We start from the raw sequence: 20,215 nt of genomic DNA, 5'->3' as shown, positions 1-20,215 counted from the left end.
AAATATCCCGCATTCGCCTCCCTCGGCTACAACAGTCGTCTCCGCCACTGCTCTGCTGTATCAGAGGTGTCTTTGGTGTCTTCAGGGAATTGACAGTCAACGGATTTCTATTCTTTTTTAGAGAATATAGAAGCCAAACAGGACTATAAAAATTCCTATTTCCCTCTATCATTTTAACATGAAATCTTCCAGTAATGGGCCTATTTGTTCTCCCTTTTGTTTGAAACATAGAATTTTTTTTTGTTTTCTTTAGCACTTTTTTCCCAATCTTAGCACATTTAGGGCTTTTTAATCTTCCACACACTGTTTCTTCTTTCACCTTTAAGCCTCCATCTCCTCCCCTCCCAATGAGAGAGAACACTGCCTGCATCACAGGGAAATAGGAAGGTTAAGCGATATAATGTTTGTGAATACATTTTGCTATGCAAATATCAGGGCAGAGGCCTCCTTCATTTTCCCATAGCTCTTAGCATTTGTCTCGATTTTAGTACCTACATGTGGCTCTCTCTCTTTCACTATAAACTTCGAAAAAGTAAGTGTTGCTATCTTTTTATCTATCGCAAAACTTTGCACTGTATATGATTCAAAATTGGTTCTCTGCAATACAGGGCAGAGAGAATGGAGGCCAGACTGGGCAAAGGCATGGCAGGCAGACTAAAGAACAGGCAGATGAGTGTTCCAGAAGCCCTGACTACAGCTGGAGACCCAAAGGCAAGTGATCAGGTGCTACACCAAGGTTAGAAGCAAAAGTTCATGTCCGCAAATGGCAGCAAGTGGCACTAATTGACTTCTGGTCAGGAACACCCCTGTCTTAAAGGGCCACGTCCGCATGAAGGGCAGATGTGTTCCTAGATTGCCCTACAATGGTCATGGTCCATATCTCATTTTACAGCTTCCTTCCCCTCTTGAGGACTATTTCCTTCTGTGGTATCTGGCTACAGAAACTATTATGTAAACTCTTCAAAATTCTCTCTCCAGCCTTAGTACCGTGTCTGGCTTTATCCAACATTTTCTTCCTTTACTATTAGGAACTCCAAGATAACCAAGTCACTTTCTCAGAATATCCCACAATAGATGGTTAGAGAAGAAATCAGACTTACACAGGGCCCCGGGAGAGCAAAAGGACCGTGTCTAACAAGTACTTAATGGACAGGTGTCTACATAAGAAGTCTGAGCCTCATCCTTCAGCCAGAGGACATTCATTTACTCTGGCAAGTGTTCAAAATTCTCTGGACAGGAAAATGTTCTGCTCTTTCCCTGAGGGGCACCCTGGTACCCTCAGATCAGAAGAGCAAATTCATGTAACCTAAGGATGCACACATTTTCAGAGGAGTACGTGCTTTTTGTGAGCTGATGCCCTCTGACTTTTATTTTTGATCATAGCAAATAGTAAGAAGACTATATTATTAAAAAAAAAAATGAAGAAATTTTTTTTTTACTACCAGATGCAGAGAAATGTACTACAGAATTTCCCTTAAGTTCTTTTTAGTTGGGTTGCTTTATTTAACTATATTATTTTGAAATCAGAACCTAGCAGCAAAAGTAATTATTTACCTATATATGCCTACACACATACGTAAAAAAACACTTATCCAAGCTCCTTAAAACATCTTTCTAATGGATTTCACAACAGTGTTTCTAATCAAGGCTTACAAATTAAAATGCCTCTAGAGATAAGTCAGATAAATATTAAGCAATAGGTAGTAGTGAAGACTATGCAAGTCTTGCCCTGCCTGAAAATATTCAAATTTATTTTTTACCAATACTTTTTTTGCTAATTAAAGCTGTCACTGGCCAGACTCAACTATGGGGCCCCAAATTGTGATCTCTGCAACTAACCTGTTAAGACTCCATATAGAAGTATGTTACATTTCTCTACTATCTCGGTTGCTCTACATAAACCATGAAAACACCTTGCTTTTGGTCTTACATACAGCAAAACCTTATTGGAGACACATCATCACAATCCGAATTCTAATCTCCAATATATCCTTCAGTTGTCCCACTAACAGTCAGAAATAGCATTCTATTAGCTGGTCTCCAAAATATTATTCGGAGACACACTCAAGTTAATCAAGTGACTAATAATAAAAGGTAAATTTTATTAAGTGCTCATTACATGCTAAACATGAAATCATTGCTTTCCCCACATTCAATAAATAATAAATACTCGATAAAGGCAAGAGCTGGTACAAAAGTCAGAATTCAACTGACTCATACTATGAAAATACATACTGCATTGCATGGACAACAATCACCACTCTCTATAGAGAGGTCAGTTTGGACTTCAGGTGTTGAGTGTGTGTGTGTGTGTGAGAGAGAGAGAGTAGGATACAATCTCCAGGTAATTTTATCTTCCAATGTGTGAATGGGTGTTTGAACAGTGACTGGCGTGTAGTTCTACCTACTACCTTTTCAGTTCTCATTACCATCCAAGATCTCTCAAGGTGCTTTGCAAAGTCATTAATATCTTATCGTTTTTATGTTAACATAATATTTACAATTTCTTTCTCAGCTTAATGAAATAACTAATGAAAGTCATTTTTTCCTTAATGAATGATTCTGATTGTGTGATATGTAGCCCTGGCATGTCAGAAGTGAGGCAGAAGACTCTAAAGTGTTAGCACTGCCATGGAAAGTCAGTCCAGGCTGCAATGTTCTTATTAGTAGGGACTAATTATTTGAAACAAACATGCTTAGTAACAGGTGGACGAGGTTGTGGTGTCAGACAGTTGTTATTAAGGGCCTAGAATTCCTTTTAACATTCTAGGGAGACGTGAGGATATGAGCATAAAAACTCACCTTGTAGAGCAAGGGTGGACAAACGTTTGTTGTAAAGGACAGACTTACAGATAGTAAATATTTTAGGCTTTTCAGGCCATACAGTCTCCACCTCAACTACTCAACCCTGCCATTGTAGTAGGAAAGCAGCACTGACAACAGCCAGGGAAACCTGTGAGTGAGTGAGCATGGCTGTGTTCCAATAAAGCTTTAAGGACACTGAAATTTAGATTTCATATAATTTTAATGTGTCACAAAATATTATTTTTCTTTTGATATTTTACAATCATTTAAAAATGTAAAAACATTCTTAGCTCATGGACTATCCAAAAACTTGCAGGGGGACAAATTTGTCCCACAGGCCATATTTTCCTGTTTTAACAATGCTCAAACCTCAACTTAGAAAGCGTGAATGAATGAGTGCTGCTGTGGAGTAAGAAATGCGAGTAAGAGTCATTTAGGTTAGTACCGCTTCACACCCTGCCCTCCCAGCATCATTTTATATTAACTTCCCAGGACGACTTGAAGACAGAGGGGCCACCTCCCTCCTCTCAACACTAGGCACTTCCACTTAACCATTTGGGCTCTACAGATAACCTTTCCACCCTGGTCTTATTCACTATTTCCTTTTGCATATAAGAAAGTTAAAATGTGACCTATATTTATCCAGTTTCATTGTAAAGTTAGAAAAGTGTTTTTGAGGAATAATTAGTACTATGGAAAAAAACGTTCACAATATGTTAAGTAAAAGGTTCGGAAAACCAAACTGTATACATAATATGATCCCAATCCTGGGAGGGGAGAGTTACCATTTGTTAATTAAATTTGACAGGGGTTTGAATTTTATCTAGATTATTCTCAGTCTTTTCAAAGGCTTAATTAATTATTTAAGAGTAAAACACATTATGGTCTTCATTTCCTTGCTAATTACCATCCAAACCCTTGAAGTTCATCTCCCTCCCTTGTGGGGCTTCCACTAACTCTGATTTGTATCTCCTGACCTTAAATTCCCATCCAGAATTCTCATCCTCCGTGTAAAAATAGAATCTCTAACAAGAGCCACTGTAAAGACCACACTGTGGTTCTAAAGGCTGCTAGATTGTTCTAGCGAAGTGAGGTCTTGTTAAAGAGAGACTTTTAAAATCACTTTGTCCTTGTCTGTGAATGGCTTTATTATTTAGCCAAGTTACCTGATAATTAACACAGATCTACCAATTAGGCTAACATTAGTGTCACCTGATGCTTGCTCTGAATCCTGGCTTTTCTGTTTAGAGCAAATTAAAGCCTACTAATTAAATAAATTTGAATGCCAATAGATACAGCATGGCAAGAAATGATTCAAAAAATACTATATTCAATGGATTTGTTAGTGCTTCCTTCCTAAATTGATATGAACTGAAAAGGAAGGGGAGGGCATCAAATTTAGCTACCTATATGATAAAAAGTTAGAGTAGGTTAGAATTTGCAGAACCCCAGTAAAACTAAGTCACACACTCTACTACGTAAAGGGTCCTAGTCCCACAGTCACTTCTTAGGCAATGTAAATACACTACGGACGGGACAGAGTTCAAATGCATTGGCTTGTTGCTTTTGCTGTGCACTCATTTCACATCCCCAGTCTTCTTGGGAGCAGGTGTCAGATAGCAGGGAGGGTGAGAGCATAAACTGCAACACCCGTGTGATGAGCTAGTTTTAAAGCTGCGAGTAAAATTCATTTGGTGTGCTTCACATTAAGAGTTTAGAGCTCAGGGCCGCCCGGTGGCGCAAGGGGTTAAGTGCGCGCGCTCCGCTTTGGCGGCCCAGGGTTCGCAGGTTTGGATCCCGGGCGCGCACCGACACACTGCTTGTCAAGCCATCCTGCGGCGGCGTCCCATATAAAGTGGAGGAAGATGGGCACGGATGTCAGCTCAGGGCCAGTCTTCCTCAGCAAAAAGAGGAGGATTGGTGGATGTTAGCTCAGGGCTGATCTTCCTCACAAAAAACAAAAGAACTTAGAGCTCTATGCTGATTTTAATCTGAGTTGAAAGGACAAAAGGAAATTTTAACCCAAAAACCCTTCCACACTCTCTTTTGTATTTATTCTTTCTTTCTGGTGTTGGAAACACCACCCTCTTGACTCGACTATAGCTACCAGCTCACTGGTCTCTATAACTTTGGTCTTTTCTCTCCTCTCATCCAACCTATATGTTACCAGCACAGCTCTGATCATGTCACCCCCCTGCTGAAATGTCCTTCATGGGCTTCCTTCTGCCTGCTGAATAAGCTTTTTTAAATAAATTCAAGGCTTTTTACAATTGGTCCCAACTTTTCCAGAATTGTTTTCTACTGTTCCCATATACGTAGCTCAAGCTTTAGTCCTTCCCAGAATATGCCCTGAGCTTTCTTTCCATTCTCCTCTCTGTTGTATTAGCCTATAACAGTAATAATAAATGATAATAATAGCCAGCATCTTTGGAGTCTTTACTATATCCATATAATTTTCTAACCACTTTACATACATTATTTCATTTTATCTTTTTAACAACCCTAATAAAGTAGGTATCGTATCCCCATTTTACAGATGAGATTTGGAGACATTAAACACCTTGCCCATGATTACCTACACAATTTTAAGTGTGGAATTAGGCTTCAAATGCAGGCCTCTGAATCATACGCCTATTCCCTTAACCCCTTCATAATGCTACCTTCTTCTCCTTACTCTACTCCAAACGTCCTCCCCACCCACCTCCATATAACCACACACACACACACACGCACACAGACACACACACCCTCACACGCAGAAATTCTACCCATTCTTCAAGACCCACCCCATGCCAGCTACCTCCTGCATATAGTCTTTCCTGATCCAAGTTCTCCTCCTTAGGTTCTCCCTCTCTTCCATAGCTCCAGAATACATCCTTTCTGCTTAAGAATCCAGTATGCCCCAGGTTTCAACAGCAGGTAATCTCGAAGATCTCAAAGTAAAGATTTATTCTTTTGTGTGTGTGTGTGTGTGTGTGTGTGTGTGAGAGAGAGAGAGAAAGATTAGCCCTGAGCTAACATCTGTTGCCAATCTTTCTCTTTTTTCTGAGGAATATTGGCCCTGGGCTAACATCCGTGCCCATCTTCCTCTACTTTATATGTGGGATGCCTGCCACAGCATGGCTTGATGAGCGGTGTGTAGGTCCATGCCTGGGATTGGAACCTGCAAATCCCAGGCCACTGAAGTGGAGCATGCAAACTTAACCACTATGCCACCAGGCTGGCCCTGTGGATTTATTCTTTAATTTTAAAATTATAATGACTGTGAATCATACTCCATGAATCACAGAAAGCCTATTTTTCTACCAGTTTCCCTCCATATGTAACTTCTGGGAAGCCCTGTAGAATACTTACATGCTTCAAATCTATCTCACGACCTCTCCCCATCACCCATGTTCTGAATTACCGCTATATCTAAGCTCTTCTGGAGTCTTTTCAGGATGTTGTCTCTTCCTGTAGTGATTTGTTTAAAGACCGAACACTTGTCTACTTCGTTGACTATCACTTCCCCAAAATGACCACCAGAAAAACCTGTGGACTGAGCAAAGCTAAGTTTATCAGACTTACTGCAGTAATGGAGAACAACACCTTGACAGCGTCTTACTGTTATCTCACAAGAGGGAGATCTGAAAAGGATGTTTATAGGATTCTGGGATCTGGTTTAAGGGGGAGTCTTTCAAAGTGGAGAATAGAGATTAGACAAAGTTTATGACAGTAATTTAGGATTGGTGAATATAGCAACACTCGCATCTTTTTTTTTCCCCCCCAAAGCCCCAGTAGATAGTTGTATGTCATGGCTGCACATCCTTCTAGTTGCTGTATGTGGGCCGTGGCCTCAGCATGACCAGAGAAGCGGTGCGTCGGTGCGCGCCAGGGATCCGAACCCCGGCCACCAACAGCGGAGCATGCGCACTTAACCGCTAAGCCACGGGGCCGGCCCGACAACACTCACATCTTGAAGCAAGTGGTGACAAATAAACTATTGTCTGGTAAGTGAACTGTTGCCTAAATAAGCAATCTATCATCCTGATAGAATTGTTTGCCCATGCAACCAAACTCTTTGCTCAGATAAACTAATTTGCAAGAATTTCCTGAAGCAAACAGTAAAGTTATTTTATTGTTTACAGTTTTATCTTATTGAGGAAGAATTTCCTAGAACAATTAGGTCATGTTGACACAGGTTTTCTCATTTTCAAACTTCTCACCACTTCCTAATTCACAGCTAGACTCAGGCTATGGTGTATAACAAAACTTTTTTGAATTCTTGTAGGATAATGGAGGTACAATGCAGAAAGCCCCTTTTTTTGCTGCTAGTAGCAGTTACCGTTGGAGTTCACAGACCCTAAAGCCAACTGGAGAGCCACTGTTGAACCCCCAGAATAAAAGTTAGAATGAAGAGAATGCAAAGGCGGAAATCGAAGACTAATGGGCAAGGTAGCAGATCAGGGGAAGCTAAAGGGAAATCATCAATTTTGGGGGCATCAATCAATTGCCATGATGTTGGGTTGTGGAAGGTTTTCTTTTCTGTTTGAAGCTCTTTGATAGCATGTCCCAACTGAGGTCTCAAGGTTCACGTTCATTTATGTGTGAAGCCCCAACAGGCTGAAAGGAGATATTGAGGTTCATGTGATCTACTCAATCTGTGATGATTTTAGAACTTTAATTGTAATTATGAGGTAATTCCTATACCTCTTTGCACTCTCAGCCTCCTACATGTACCTCAATATGGTGCTTTCTGAACTTTCCTGCTGAAGTGTCCCTAATGACAGAGAGCCAACTCTCACCTCACTGCTGGTAATGTTACTACTGCAGGGAAGAGAGCCACATTGAAACTAGGGTCTCTAAAACCACCCTACAGCCACTAACTTCTAGAGACACAGCCTTATGTTTATCAATTTATTTGTTATTACTCTGACAGGGTAAGATGCTGTTATTATAGCTGCAGACATATTAATTATCCCCCAAAGCAGAGTTTGTGAGAACCTGCTTCATGGAAGACTCTCCTCCCTATACGGTTGAGGTTCAACAGCAGCTTGTTCTTATCTTATATCATCGCTCACTGCCATACACACGGGCACACGTACACACACACACACACCTTTCAGACTCTGCAGCCTCAAGACAGCCAGTCAAAAGTCATCTAAATGAAACCTCCCCATGGAGCAGCACAAACAGGCATCACCTTGTGCCCTGTTCCTCCCAACACATCCTCAGAGGCACACAGAAGTGAGTGAGATGAGGATGAACGAGGACTAGGTGGAGGGAAAGAGAATCCCAGCCCTACTCTCTAGAGACCATCTACTCAGAGACCCTCAAAAGCCCTCTGAACTGTGAAATCAGACCAAGCCTCATGTTTGAGAGTATAATGAAGGCTGCAGAAGTAACAGAAATTTACTTACCACTGTCAAAACTAATCTGTTAATGGGTAAGTTTGTGGCAAGCGTTCGGTAGCTCATATCTGTGAGGAAACTGGTTTCCTATTTGGAAAAAATGGAGCTGTTATTCTTAAGCAGCGAGATGCCTATTGTGTGGGTAATTACAAGGAGGCCTGGTTGACCTGGCAATGAGGTAGTGTAGCTAAACACCTGAAGGCAAGGGGAGCGCCTGAAGAAAGCAGAGGCCCCATCTGCCAGGCTGTAATGATTGTGCTGTTTGGAGGCAGAAAGGTTTGTCTGGAGCAGCTGGTTTCTCTCCAAGTGACCTTTTAGCATTTCTGCTTTTGCCGTCTGACAGATGTGTCAACTCAATAATTTCAAAAGCCCCTGAGTAAATAACCCATTGTGAGCAAGGATGACCCAAAGCGATGACAAAATGGCTGCACACGGCACATTATGGAGCATAATACCGAGTGACGGAACCAGGAACATTATCAGAAGGAAAAACATTTTACTCTTTATTTTTGACTAAATGGCTTTCCTGCCCACACGTCAGTTGTTTCTGAGGGGGGAAGAAAGGGCAATGTGGACTGGACGGAAGGGCTTTGTGGCGGCTCTGCCCTTGGAAGGCCTGCGCTAGCCGGGCGCAGGGCTCAGGTGGCATCTGGGCGCTCAGAATGGAGCCCGCGCTCTCCTCTCACGCAGCGGGGAAGAAGGACTGAAGGCCAGAGCTAATTGGCATCGTGAGGACTGGGGGCTGTGGAGAGGCAACTGCAGTCAGACCAGGTCTGACGGGCTTCAAGTCTTGCGAAAAGTTTTGCCAGGCAGTGCAGGCGCTGTTGGGCCACGTTATCTGGAAAGTGAGGAGGAGGGGTTCAGAAGCCAAAGCTGAAAGGATCCAGTGCAGCGGGAGCTGAGCTGCACGGGAAGACGACTGCCTCTGATTCCCCCAGGGGCACACAGAGCACCCTTGCGTGGAAACCTGATCACGCAACATATTCACATATTTTCCCAGGCTTTCTAAACCCTTAACTGCTCTGCTGGAAACACCATCAAACTAAGGTGAAAAGAGCTCTGCCCAGTCACACCAGGGCCCCTCCCTCAGTGGAAGATGCTTCTGGAATCGCATTTTCTAAGACATGGATGTTCAAATGCTCTTTCAATTTTTGGAGTATTTTCTTCTCCCTCTCCCCACCCCGTTTTTAATGAGTTACATAAATTTAGATTAAACTGAATATTAACCTTCAAAGGCAAATCTTCCATGCCTTAATGCCAATCTTTCCAGAGACAAACCACTATTATGAAAGAAACAGTGTAGCAAACACGAGCGGTGGTGTCCTGGAACCAGGGCACACCAGCTCACCAGAGCCAACGTCAGATTCACGGGAGATCTGCAAACGGATTTTTAAACCATTGGCAGCTTGAAATCGGTCATAGTGGCAGTTTTTACACCACAGAAATTGGCAAACACTATCAATCGGGGTTTTTTCCCCCCAGAGAGCTGGCAGTTACACATTTACCAGCACAAGCGAATCTGAGCATTCGAGAATACTTCCATCTGTCCACGAGAGCCAGCTTCCTCTCTCCTTTTCCAAGTTCATATTACAGACGCTAAACTCAGTTAATAGCAAAGCTGAGGTTGATCAGTGACATAAAATATTTGCTGATTTGAAAGAGGTTGGAGAAATATTTAAGGATTATGGTTATGGTTATGTTCTTTAAAAAGAAAAAAGGTGCTGCTCATAATTTAAAGTAAAAATACCTCAAAATAGCATAGAAAATTCTCCATATTGGGGCCTTACTTCCATAACCTTAGTCTGACAGCTCCTCAAAATAAAACTTCTGCTCGATTTTGGCTGATCTGGTCCGTAAAATGCCCAGAATACTCCACACTCCTTCCTGAAAACAAGCCTTCGCTCATTTATGTACTCTTTGTCAGCACTGCACGTCCCTGCTCTGCTGCCTCTCATCCTATGCAGTCTTCAAAGTCCAACTTAAACCCATCTGCCCCAACACTTCTCTCACAGCTCTAGCCCACAGGTTGTCTCCTTTTACCTATAACTTCCATTGTATTTTTTTTTTTTTGCTTCTACTTCTCATTTTGGCTCTTAATTACACAATACACTAACTTGCATTTTTACTTTGTTCTTTTCCGTGAAAATGCCTTGTCTACTCAAAGTGTAACCTCTTGCGGAGCAACAACTTTATATTGCATAAGGTAGTATATGTCTTCCTCAGCCCCTGACACAGCGCTATCTACACACCCAGTAAGTACTTAAGACAGTGATTCTCAACTCTCTGAATATGGAGTCTCCAAGGGAGCTTTGAATAGATACTGCCCACTAGGCCTCAACCTTCAGAGATCCTGACTGAGTTGGTTTGCTGTGTTATCAAAGTTTCCAAATAGTTAAAAATCCACCTACTTCATTGCTGCCCAGTCCAGAATCCCTGGGTGATTCTAACATACAACTGTGGTTGAGAACCATGACTTAAAAGATGGGTGTGGATGGATAGATGGATGGATATAAAACTAAATCATACAAAATAATTACCAGCACCTCCTTTTTTGACGAAGGTTGATGCACAGCTAACTAAATATAATGCTATGGTCTTTAATACTCTCTACCTGACCATGAGCTCCTTAAGAACAGGGAATAAATTATATCTGTAGCAAGATGTCCACCTATCACAATGTCAGGCACCAACCAGGTCTTGAATACATATATACAACTGCTGTTTCTTTATCCACCTATACTCCTCCTGCCCCACCAACCTGGCTGATAAAACCTTCCAGATCTCAACTTAGATGAGACCAAAATAAAAATGTTATTGTTGTTGTGTTTTAAAGGTATATTTTTAATAATAAGATAAAAGAATGGATAAGTTAATTGCTTGATGAAGATGATGAAAGAAAGAAAGCAAAATAATTCTATTTCTGGTTTGCTTCCACCTTTCTCCCACGAAGGAGAATGATATTCAGCCTTCAAAGGATGGAACACAAATCTTGGGGAGATAGTAAGAGAGTGTCTCACAGCTTTAAAATGTGTTCAAGTCCAGATGCATTACATCTAAGACAATTAAAACAATTTGCAGCTGTTATCACAGCTGCTAGTGTCCTGAGGAAAAAAAAAATCAGAGGAAATGGGAAAATTGCCAGAAGATCAGAGCTAAGCAAATGCCTCAGATTTCAAAAAGGGGGATTTCATAATCTAAAGCCAGATGAGTTTGACTTTCATGCCTAGCAACATTCTAAAGTGCATTCTTCACTAGATAATTTGTATGCACTTAGTAGGGAAAGAGGTGATCACCAGAGGTCAGCATGAGGTTGCCAAAAATAATTCAGTGTGAACAATTTTTATACGGTTACTATATTAGCAGGAGGGTAGATGGAAAGAATATCACAGGCAAAATTCGTTCAAACATCAGACGGGATTGATTCCAAAAAAATGTATTGAGTCCCTATTATGCACTGGGTACCACATAGGCCTTGGGGATAAAATGCCCAACAAGACATAGTCATTGCCTTCAAGAGAATTTCAGTATAGAGGGAGGGACAGAAAAGAAAACAAGGTCAGTCTTTATGGGATTTAACATGGGTGTAAAGGGAAAAGATGAAAGGAAGCTCTCAGATGAGGGAAAACAGTCTAAGAGATTGGCATCTCAGTGAAGATCAGAAGGACAAAGAGAAATAAGCCAGGCCAAAAGAGCTGGGGACTGGGGACCAAGAACATGCCAGGTGAAGAAAACAGGAGGTGAAAGGCTTCAAGCTGATAGAGGGCATGATGGCTTAGGGAGCTGCGAGTAGTTCAGGAAGACTAGAACACAGAATTCAAAGTGGAGAGTGAGGGATGAAGAGAGAAAGTTAGAAGAAACAGGCAAAAGTCAGATCTGAAAGCCATATTAAAGAGTTGGGACTTTATTCTGACAGTGATGGAGAACCTTTGAAAGATTTCAAGCCAGAAAATGTACACTGATTTCACCAAGACATTTGACAGTCTCTCATAATATTATTGTGGATACAGTGGAAGACTACGGACTGGGTAGTCATAAAGCAGGTGGATTCGTAACTGTTTAGAAAATTGTCCTATAAAATGTCAATGCATAAAATTGTTGGCAAGTAGAAAGAGCTTTGTTAGCATTTTTCTACACCCTTTCTTTGATTCTATTTTATTCAATGAATGCATCAAGAACCAAGGCAAAATCTTTTTACAGATGACACCAAGCTGGAAGAAGGCAAATATATTGTTCAGCATTATCAAGATTTGGAACGCTCTCAACCAGTTAGGATGAATGGCCTAAGCCAGCAAGACAAATTTTAAACTGCATTTATGTTTAAAAAATAAAAATAAATAAACAAATAAATAAATAATCTATTAAAGAAGAACAAAATGGGTAATCTCCACTCTATAGTACTTTATGTGAATATATAAATTCTAAGGTCAAAAAACTTACAGTAGAGCCCCCCTGCTAGGATTTAAAAAGAACACAAAAACCAAAACAAGATTCTGTTGGTGATATCATTGTTTTTGGGTCAAGATGGGCAATAGTTCCACTAAACACCACCAGCTCGTTTGGAGAACTGTGTCCAGTTCTAGATCCTAATACCCAATGTCAAGGTATTTGAAGACCTAGAAGCTACATACATAAAAAATGGTGAAAAGATCTGTGAAAAACGATACAGCCCTTACATTTTTACAAGAGTAACTCCAGAGGATTAAAATAGGACCACTGAGTGAAATCGGTATATAAGGAAGGCAGTTTGGGGAATTAATTGTAAGACACCGGATGACAAGGAATTTAGAATTTATAAATGGAATGGGCGGCCTTATAACTTACAATCTTCCTTCCACTGGAGATGCTTGCATCGTCTCTCCGAGATGTTCACTAAAGATGAACTTGTCTAGTAATGAACCTGAGATACTGGAGATGTTCACCAAATTTGTTGGGGATATTTAAAAGGGACTTTTTAAATTGGAAGAAAGTTTGGACTCTTCCCACTTTGAGACTCTGTTAAACAGTTCATCATAACCATACCTACCTCTATGTCACTGAAGGACTAAAAGAGAGTAACTTGACCCAATGCCAATTTTGACTCTTCGGATTCATCCTTGCCTTCTTTCATTCAGTAGTTATCCTACAGTTTTTGGAATTGATTCCTCCTTCTACTGGACATTCTTTTAAAAGGCCCAAACATCTCTTCATTGCTTTTTATGTTTTCCTAATATTTTGGACACTTCCATTATCACAGACGTTGTGGTACAAATAAACAAGGATATCAAAGATTTTTGGACGAGTTTCTCGTAAGGAATTCTGACATAGAAGCCAGTAGTTGCTTTTTATCCATCTTAGTCATGAATCTTGAGTAGCCTTCTCTTTACAAGATCCGTGCCACTGTTATTAACTTTTTGAGAAACAAGTCTAAAAGTGGCTCTCCAGTCACCTCCGATCTCTCATATGGAGGGCAAGTTTAAGCCCAGCCACTGGTATCCTCCACACATTTGTCAGGGCCACCCACTTCTTACAACCCCACTCCCACTATTTCAAACTATACCTGTGCCACCTCTATAGCCTGTTGCCTCCAGAGTACTCTTTCTGTGAAAATTTTTCAGGGCTCAAAGCTACTGACAAATTTTACTTTGGGCTCTAAGGATGACCTTTCCATATCTATGACCTTGGAATTCCACTGTGATACAACTACAATCTTCACCCACTATTTTTAAAGAGCTTCACTCCATAACCTCAGCCCCTTGCCCTCCTCCTTTTGTTTACTTACTTGTACTCCATGATCTTCCAAGAAAGTTTACTGAATAATCCTGCGTCTAATCTAACCACCGCCATGTTCTGTCAAATTGTATTGTCTTGATAAAATCCCAAAACTGGCCCCAACACAGATCACAGCAGACTTTTCTTTCCATCATTATAACATTCTTAAAACTAACTTTCTCCTTGAAATCTTAATTTACAACCCCTCCCCTAGACATGCAATACTGCAACTTCATTGAAGAAAAACTAGCTTCTTTAAAAGGAAAATAGTGTTTGCTCTTTCTATTGGTTCTTTTCCTATTTACTCCTCAGTCTACTGCAATCTGGGTTTCTGCCACAACTCTTCCACTAAACCAGCTCTCACGATGGTCAGTAATATCCTCCTGGTTTACAAACATAATGGACACATTCCACTTCAATTATCAATCTCCCTGCAGCATTTTTCCTTGTTGACCATTCTCTTCTTTTTTAAATTCTCTTCTGCTTCACCTTCAAGATTTTCCTCATGACTGACTGACTTTTTTTTTTTTTTTGAGTTTCCTTGTCTCCCTCCAACAGCCACTTAAAAATTCATCTTTACCAAGATTTTACTCTCAGCACCTTACTTATCTCATTCCTCATGCTCTCCTTTGAGTAATCTCATCCACACACAAACTTCAACTAACACTTACAGATTCTGACATCTAACCTCTAGGCTCGCATCTCTGCTTGCCTATGCTATAGCTTATGACTTCAAACCGACCGAAACTAACCGTATCATTTTCCTTGTCCCCAACCCGTCAAAAAAATTAAGGGGAAAAGCCCTTTTATAAACCTAAATTGTCTGGTTTTCTTATTTGGCTTCGCCTTTTTGCCACCACTTTGATTCTGACAACGGATGACTAAGATGCAAAATAATAGAACATTAAGAACACTCAGCAAATAGAGACTAGAAATGCTGTTCTCAAAAAGGGATCAAAAACCAAGTTAGCGTTTCTTCAGATTCCTACCATTATTAAAGAAATGTAATTGAAGGCTTGCTGTAATCACCTGCATTGTCAGTCCATAATTGCATTTTTTTCAACAAGCAAAAACTCGAATTCCAAATGGGAACAGACACAGAAAACTCTGAGAATTCAGATGTTCAGTTTACAAAGGGATTTTGTGAACAAGTCTTACATGCTGAAGCTCACTAAATTCCTCCTTCCTTCTTGGCAGTTTACAGGACAAAACAATATAAGCTGCTATGTTTCAAGAAAAAAAATCTTTAAAACTCTCCTAACGCTTTTTCTGTAAACACAGGTGAATTTGTTGTCTGAGTTGTCTTTCATGAGTGAGGCTAAAATCTTTACTGATAAGGTCAGCGTCTTGTTTCTGCTGTGAATCCTCAGATGGAGGCTGCCACCAAGAAAATGAAGTCATAAAAAGGAAATCCCAGACCAAGACTGCACACGCCAAAGTATCATGTACCCCAGCATATGTACAGAGTGCAAGCCTATTATTCCACACCTGGTGCTGTGCCAGTGCAGATTCTAGAAGCACAAAAATAAACAGTTATTTTGACAAAGCAGTATTATTGGTTGGCATGCAGTAAATTTGCTTGAAATTCTAACAACTTCCCTGTATGGAATATCCACCCACCTAACATTCTTTCTTTAGACGAAATCTTATAATAGCAAATCTGTAATTACATTTCCTATTTTCATTTTTTCTGAGAACACTGTTGGCCTCTACTATATAAGAACTGTAGTGCATCTATCTCCATTAGCATTGTCACACGGGTTTTATAAAATCATATTACAAAATGTGGGTCAGTGATCACTGAGTCATGTAATTTATCAAGACAATACCCAGATGCACTGTTTGACATGCATTTTGCAGAGATGCAATCTACTGGTATAAACAACCCTGCAGTGCCTACTATTCTTCAGAAGCAAAGGCCATTTACGACTAGGGGAAAAGATCAATATCCAGAGCTCCACTATCAAATACTTAATGTCCCAATGTTTTATAAGATAATACGTCAGTGAAAGCTGACAGCACACCTCCATTTGATAATACCTCATCTTTTCAGCCAGACCTGCTTTTTATGTCTTCAAATTCAGAGTTTTAGAACCAAAAAGGATTTTGTCTCTTAGCCCAATCCCCTGATTATGCTAAGGAGGACACTGAAGTACATAGTACCAGTGCAATATTGAAGGACAAGTAAGTTGACCAGCAGTTGATAAAGTCTAGAACTAAAGTTTCCCTGATCACAAATTCAGTAAATACCAAGTTCAATTCTTTTCAAATTTTGTGTATTACATTGTTTCTCTATTTCCTTCATCACATTATTAGGATAGAATTAATTTCCCTATGTTACTTCAGCTAAATCAACACTTTTTTAGTACCTTCTCTATACTAGGTACCAAAATAGATATTGGAAATAACAGAAGTACATCTTCCCTATGTACAACCAAAGCAGGCCTTTCAAAAGTGACAGGAGATATGACACAAATGTTCCTTTCTTATCTCTCTGACAGTTTCTTCTCAGTCTTATTTGCTGGCATCTCTTCCTTTGTTGCCCCTTAAAATTTGTTTCTCTCTTTGCCCGTTTTCTCTTATGACACCACCCATTCTCCCTCATGATCTCATCACTCACAAGATCTTGGCTGTGACCTCAACCCTGATTACTCCTGAGTATGTGTTTCTGAGTCCTGGTCCCATATAACCAGGTGTTTATTGCATCTCCATTGGATGTCTTGCAAGTTCCTTAAGCTCAGCATGTCCATAAGTGAAGACATCATCTACAACCCTTTGTTGGGGTCCTTACTGGAGGTAATAGTCAAAACTCCATTGTGTAAGTGCCTTATTTCACTTGTCAATTGTGGTGTCTGTCTCTCCTACTGAAGTTCCAACTCCCTTAAGACAGAGCCCATGTCTTTTCATCTAAGTATCCTCAGCACTCACCACTATTCTTGGAACCTAGTAGATATATAATAAATATCTATTGAATGAATACATAAAACTATTGTCTATACATCACTGAGACCAAAATCTTGAATTATCTTAGAAGACATATTCTATCACCAATTACTCAATAAGTCCTATACATTTTATTTTCTTAAACCTCTCCCGAAACCACTCCTTCCTCTTTATCAAAACATTGCCTTGGTTTAGGTTTAATTATTTTTTGCTGGGGCCATTGTCACATGCCTTAAATGTTTTCCCTGCTTCCAGAATAGCTCTTTCTCACTCAATCTTACACATAGAACATTCTAAAACTCAACTCAGATTTTATGTCTTCTTTGCTTAAAATCCTTTTATGGCTCTCCATTACCCAACGGAACAATTATGATGTCCAACACCTATTATGATATTGCTTCTGCCTACTTATTCATCTCTTGCTCATTTCCAGCCTTGCAACTCACACTCCATCCACAGTAAACTTCTGGCATTTCCCTTTGTACATGGTGCTCCCTTTGCCTAGCCCTTGGCCCATCTCCACTTGACAAACTTTTACTGCAATTTTCAACTAAAAACTTGTCTCTTGATTTCCTCCAAGCAAACTTCAATGCTCCTTCTTGACACTCTCAATTGTGCCTTATACACAATTATATTTCCATTATAATAATTGTGACATTGAAATCCCTGTGTGTATATCTTTCCCCCACTGGACAATGAGTTACTTGAGGGCAGAGACTGAGTCTTCTACTGTGTAGTCTCAGTGCTTAATAAAGCTCCTGACACATAGAAAGCATTCAGTGATAATAATCATAATAATGATTGTTGTGTAATAACATACGTAGCCTGTACAGAGCCCCAAAATCTTTAAATTTTTTCCACATAAGTTTTAAATCAAGATTCTGCTTCATATTGTTTTGTCCACTTTAGTATTACTAGAGGCAATTTATGCCCCCAAGATATATATAAGATTGAACAAATATTGGGCAGAGAAAATGGTTAAAAGATAGGGCCATGGTACATATTCAGATCTATCTTTCCATTTGGAGAAGGGTGAGAAGTGGAGAGAAATAGAATGAAAGGAAAACAGGGAGGAGTGAAGGAGAGAGAGAGAAAAGGAGAAGGAGAGAGAGAGAGGTTATTTGAGTTAATACTAACACAATCCATTATCCCTCATTTCTATCATGGTGACCCTCATCATCACTTGCCTGGTCCTCTTTAGTGTCCTCTAACTCATCCCCCTTCCTACAGTTGCCACAGATAAGCCAAATCCATGGATAATCTCCAAAACTTCTCTTTAACAAACAATTTCAACATTCTTCTGAACAAGTTATAAGAAGTAGCTAAAAGGAAGCCCAACACAACCATTAGAACTCGGTCTCTGCTGTCCCTCCCTCCCCCACCACCTTTAAGCATAACTTCCAGCAAATAGTGAAACGTCAACAACTATGTCATCAGGTCTTGACGCATGAGGGGAAGTGCTAGTGGTACACAAATGTTAAAATTCTGCATCTCAAAACTACCTTTAGGAAACAAGGTCTACAGTGGTGTTGCCATGATAAAAAGAAAAAAAAAAAACAATGAACATGTTTTGAGTCTTGAGAATCATGTGTGATATAAATCTTTCCTGATTCACAAAGAAGTTGTAGGTTCTGATTTTTTTAAAAGCCAGCAATGTAAACATTATGACACCAGAACCCTCATTTTTATCATTTTGACTATGTCAAGGATTCTGGGAAGATAGTGGAGTAGGAAGCACCAAGAATCTGTCTCCCAGTCTAGGCAACAACTGTACTGGCAGAATCTGTCTGATGTAACTATTTTTGGAAGTCTGGAGTCTACTAAAGGCTTCCAACTTCCAGAGGAAGTCTTAGATAGTAAATTGCGGTCAATTTTTGGTCAATTTCAGCTCTTAGTGTAGTAGCAACTGCCCATCTTCCACCCCTAACCCCATGGCAGGCAGCTGTGCACCTGTTCCTGGAACAAGCTACACACAGTTTGTGGGAAGCAGGATGAGCAAAAAGAATGCTTTCCTTCAAATATCAGAGATCCGTGCTTCCGATCATAGAGGTGCAGACAAAGAGGAGGGCGACCATTGTCACTTGTTGCACTTCCCTCCATTGTTGCAAGCTCCTCCTCCTCATGCTGAAGTGACTCCCAGGGGATTGAAAGGGCCAGCACCCTTTTTTTCCTCCCCACTTCATTTTTCTCTTATTCCCCTTTTGGGAACCAGATATTAAAGACTAGGACACTCAAAAGCAACTGCAAATATGGAGAAAATTAGAAAGTGACCACACATGCCCAGGGAAAGGTGCAGGCCCAGAAAAGACCTGAGAAGACCTTAAGTTTACATCTCAGGTTGATCCTTGGCACAGAAACAAGCCACAATAATCAGAAAAAAACAAAACAATAACACAAAACAGCAATCCCTGGGAAGCGGGGAGAATCTTATTTCCAGAGTTTCCACATTATTAGATTCAAATGTCCAGTGTTCAACAAAAAAATCACAAGGCATACAAAGAAGCAGGAAAGTGTGGCTCATTCAAAGAAAAAAAAATATATCAACAGAAACTATCCCTGAAAAAGACCTGATAGAAGATCTGCTAGACAAAGACTTCAAAACAACCATCTTAAAGATGCTCAAAGAGCTAAAGGAAGATGTGGAGAACATCAAGAAAACAATGCATGAACAAAATGGAAATATCAATGAAGAGATAGAAAACCTCAAAAGGAACCAAAAAGAAATTCTACTGCTGAAAAGTATAATAACTGAAATGAAAATAACTAGAGAGATTCAAAAGCAGACTTGAGCAGGCCAAAGAAAGAAGGAAGATAAGATAATGGAAATTATCAAGTCTGAGAAACAGAAAAAAAAAGATTGAAGTAAAGTGAACAGAGCCTAAGGGACTTGTGGAACACCCAAAGCAGACCACAGACACATTGTGAGAGTTCCAGAAGGAGAAGAGAGAGAGAGAAAGAAGCAGAGAGAATATCTGAAGAAATAATGGCTGAAAACTTCCCAAATTTAATGAAAGACATAAATATAAAGATCCAAGAAGTTTGATGAACTCCAAGTAAAATAAAGTGAAAGAGACTTACACGGAGGCATATTATAATGAAACTTTTGAAAGACAAGGATAAACACAGAATCTTGAAAGCAGCAAGAGGGAAGCAAATTGTCAGATACAAGTGATCCTCAATAAGATTATCAGCGGATTTATCATCAGAAACTTTGGAAGCCAGAAGCCAGTGGGCCAATATATTCAAAGTTCCAAAAGAAAAAAACTGTAAACCAAGAATCCTATATCCAACAAAACTGTCCTTCAAGAGCAAGGGACAAATTAGGACAT

This window comes from Ceratotherium simum, chromosome 23 (assembly GCF_057802395.1).
Source record: "Ceratotherium simum simum isolate JZ-2026a chromosome 23, ASM5780239v1, whole genome shotgun sequence".
Lineage (NCBI taxonomy): Eukaryota > Metazoa > Chordata > Mammalia > Perissodactyla > Rhinocerotidae > Ceratotherium > Ceratotherium simum.
This window is presented reverse-complemented; position numbering follows the sequence as displayed.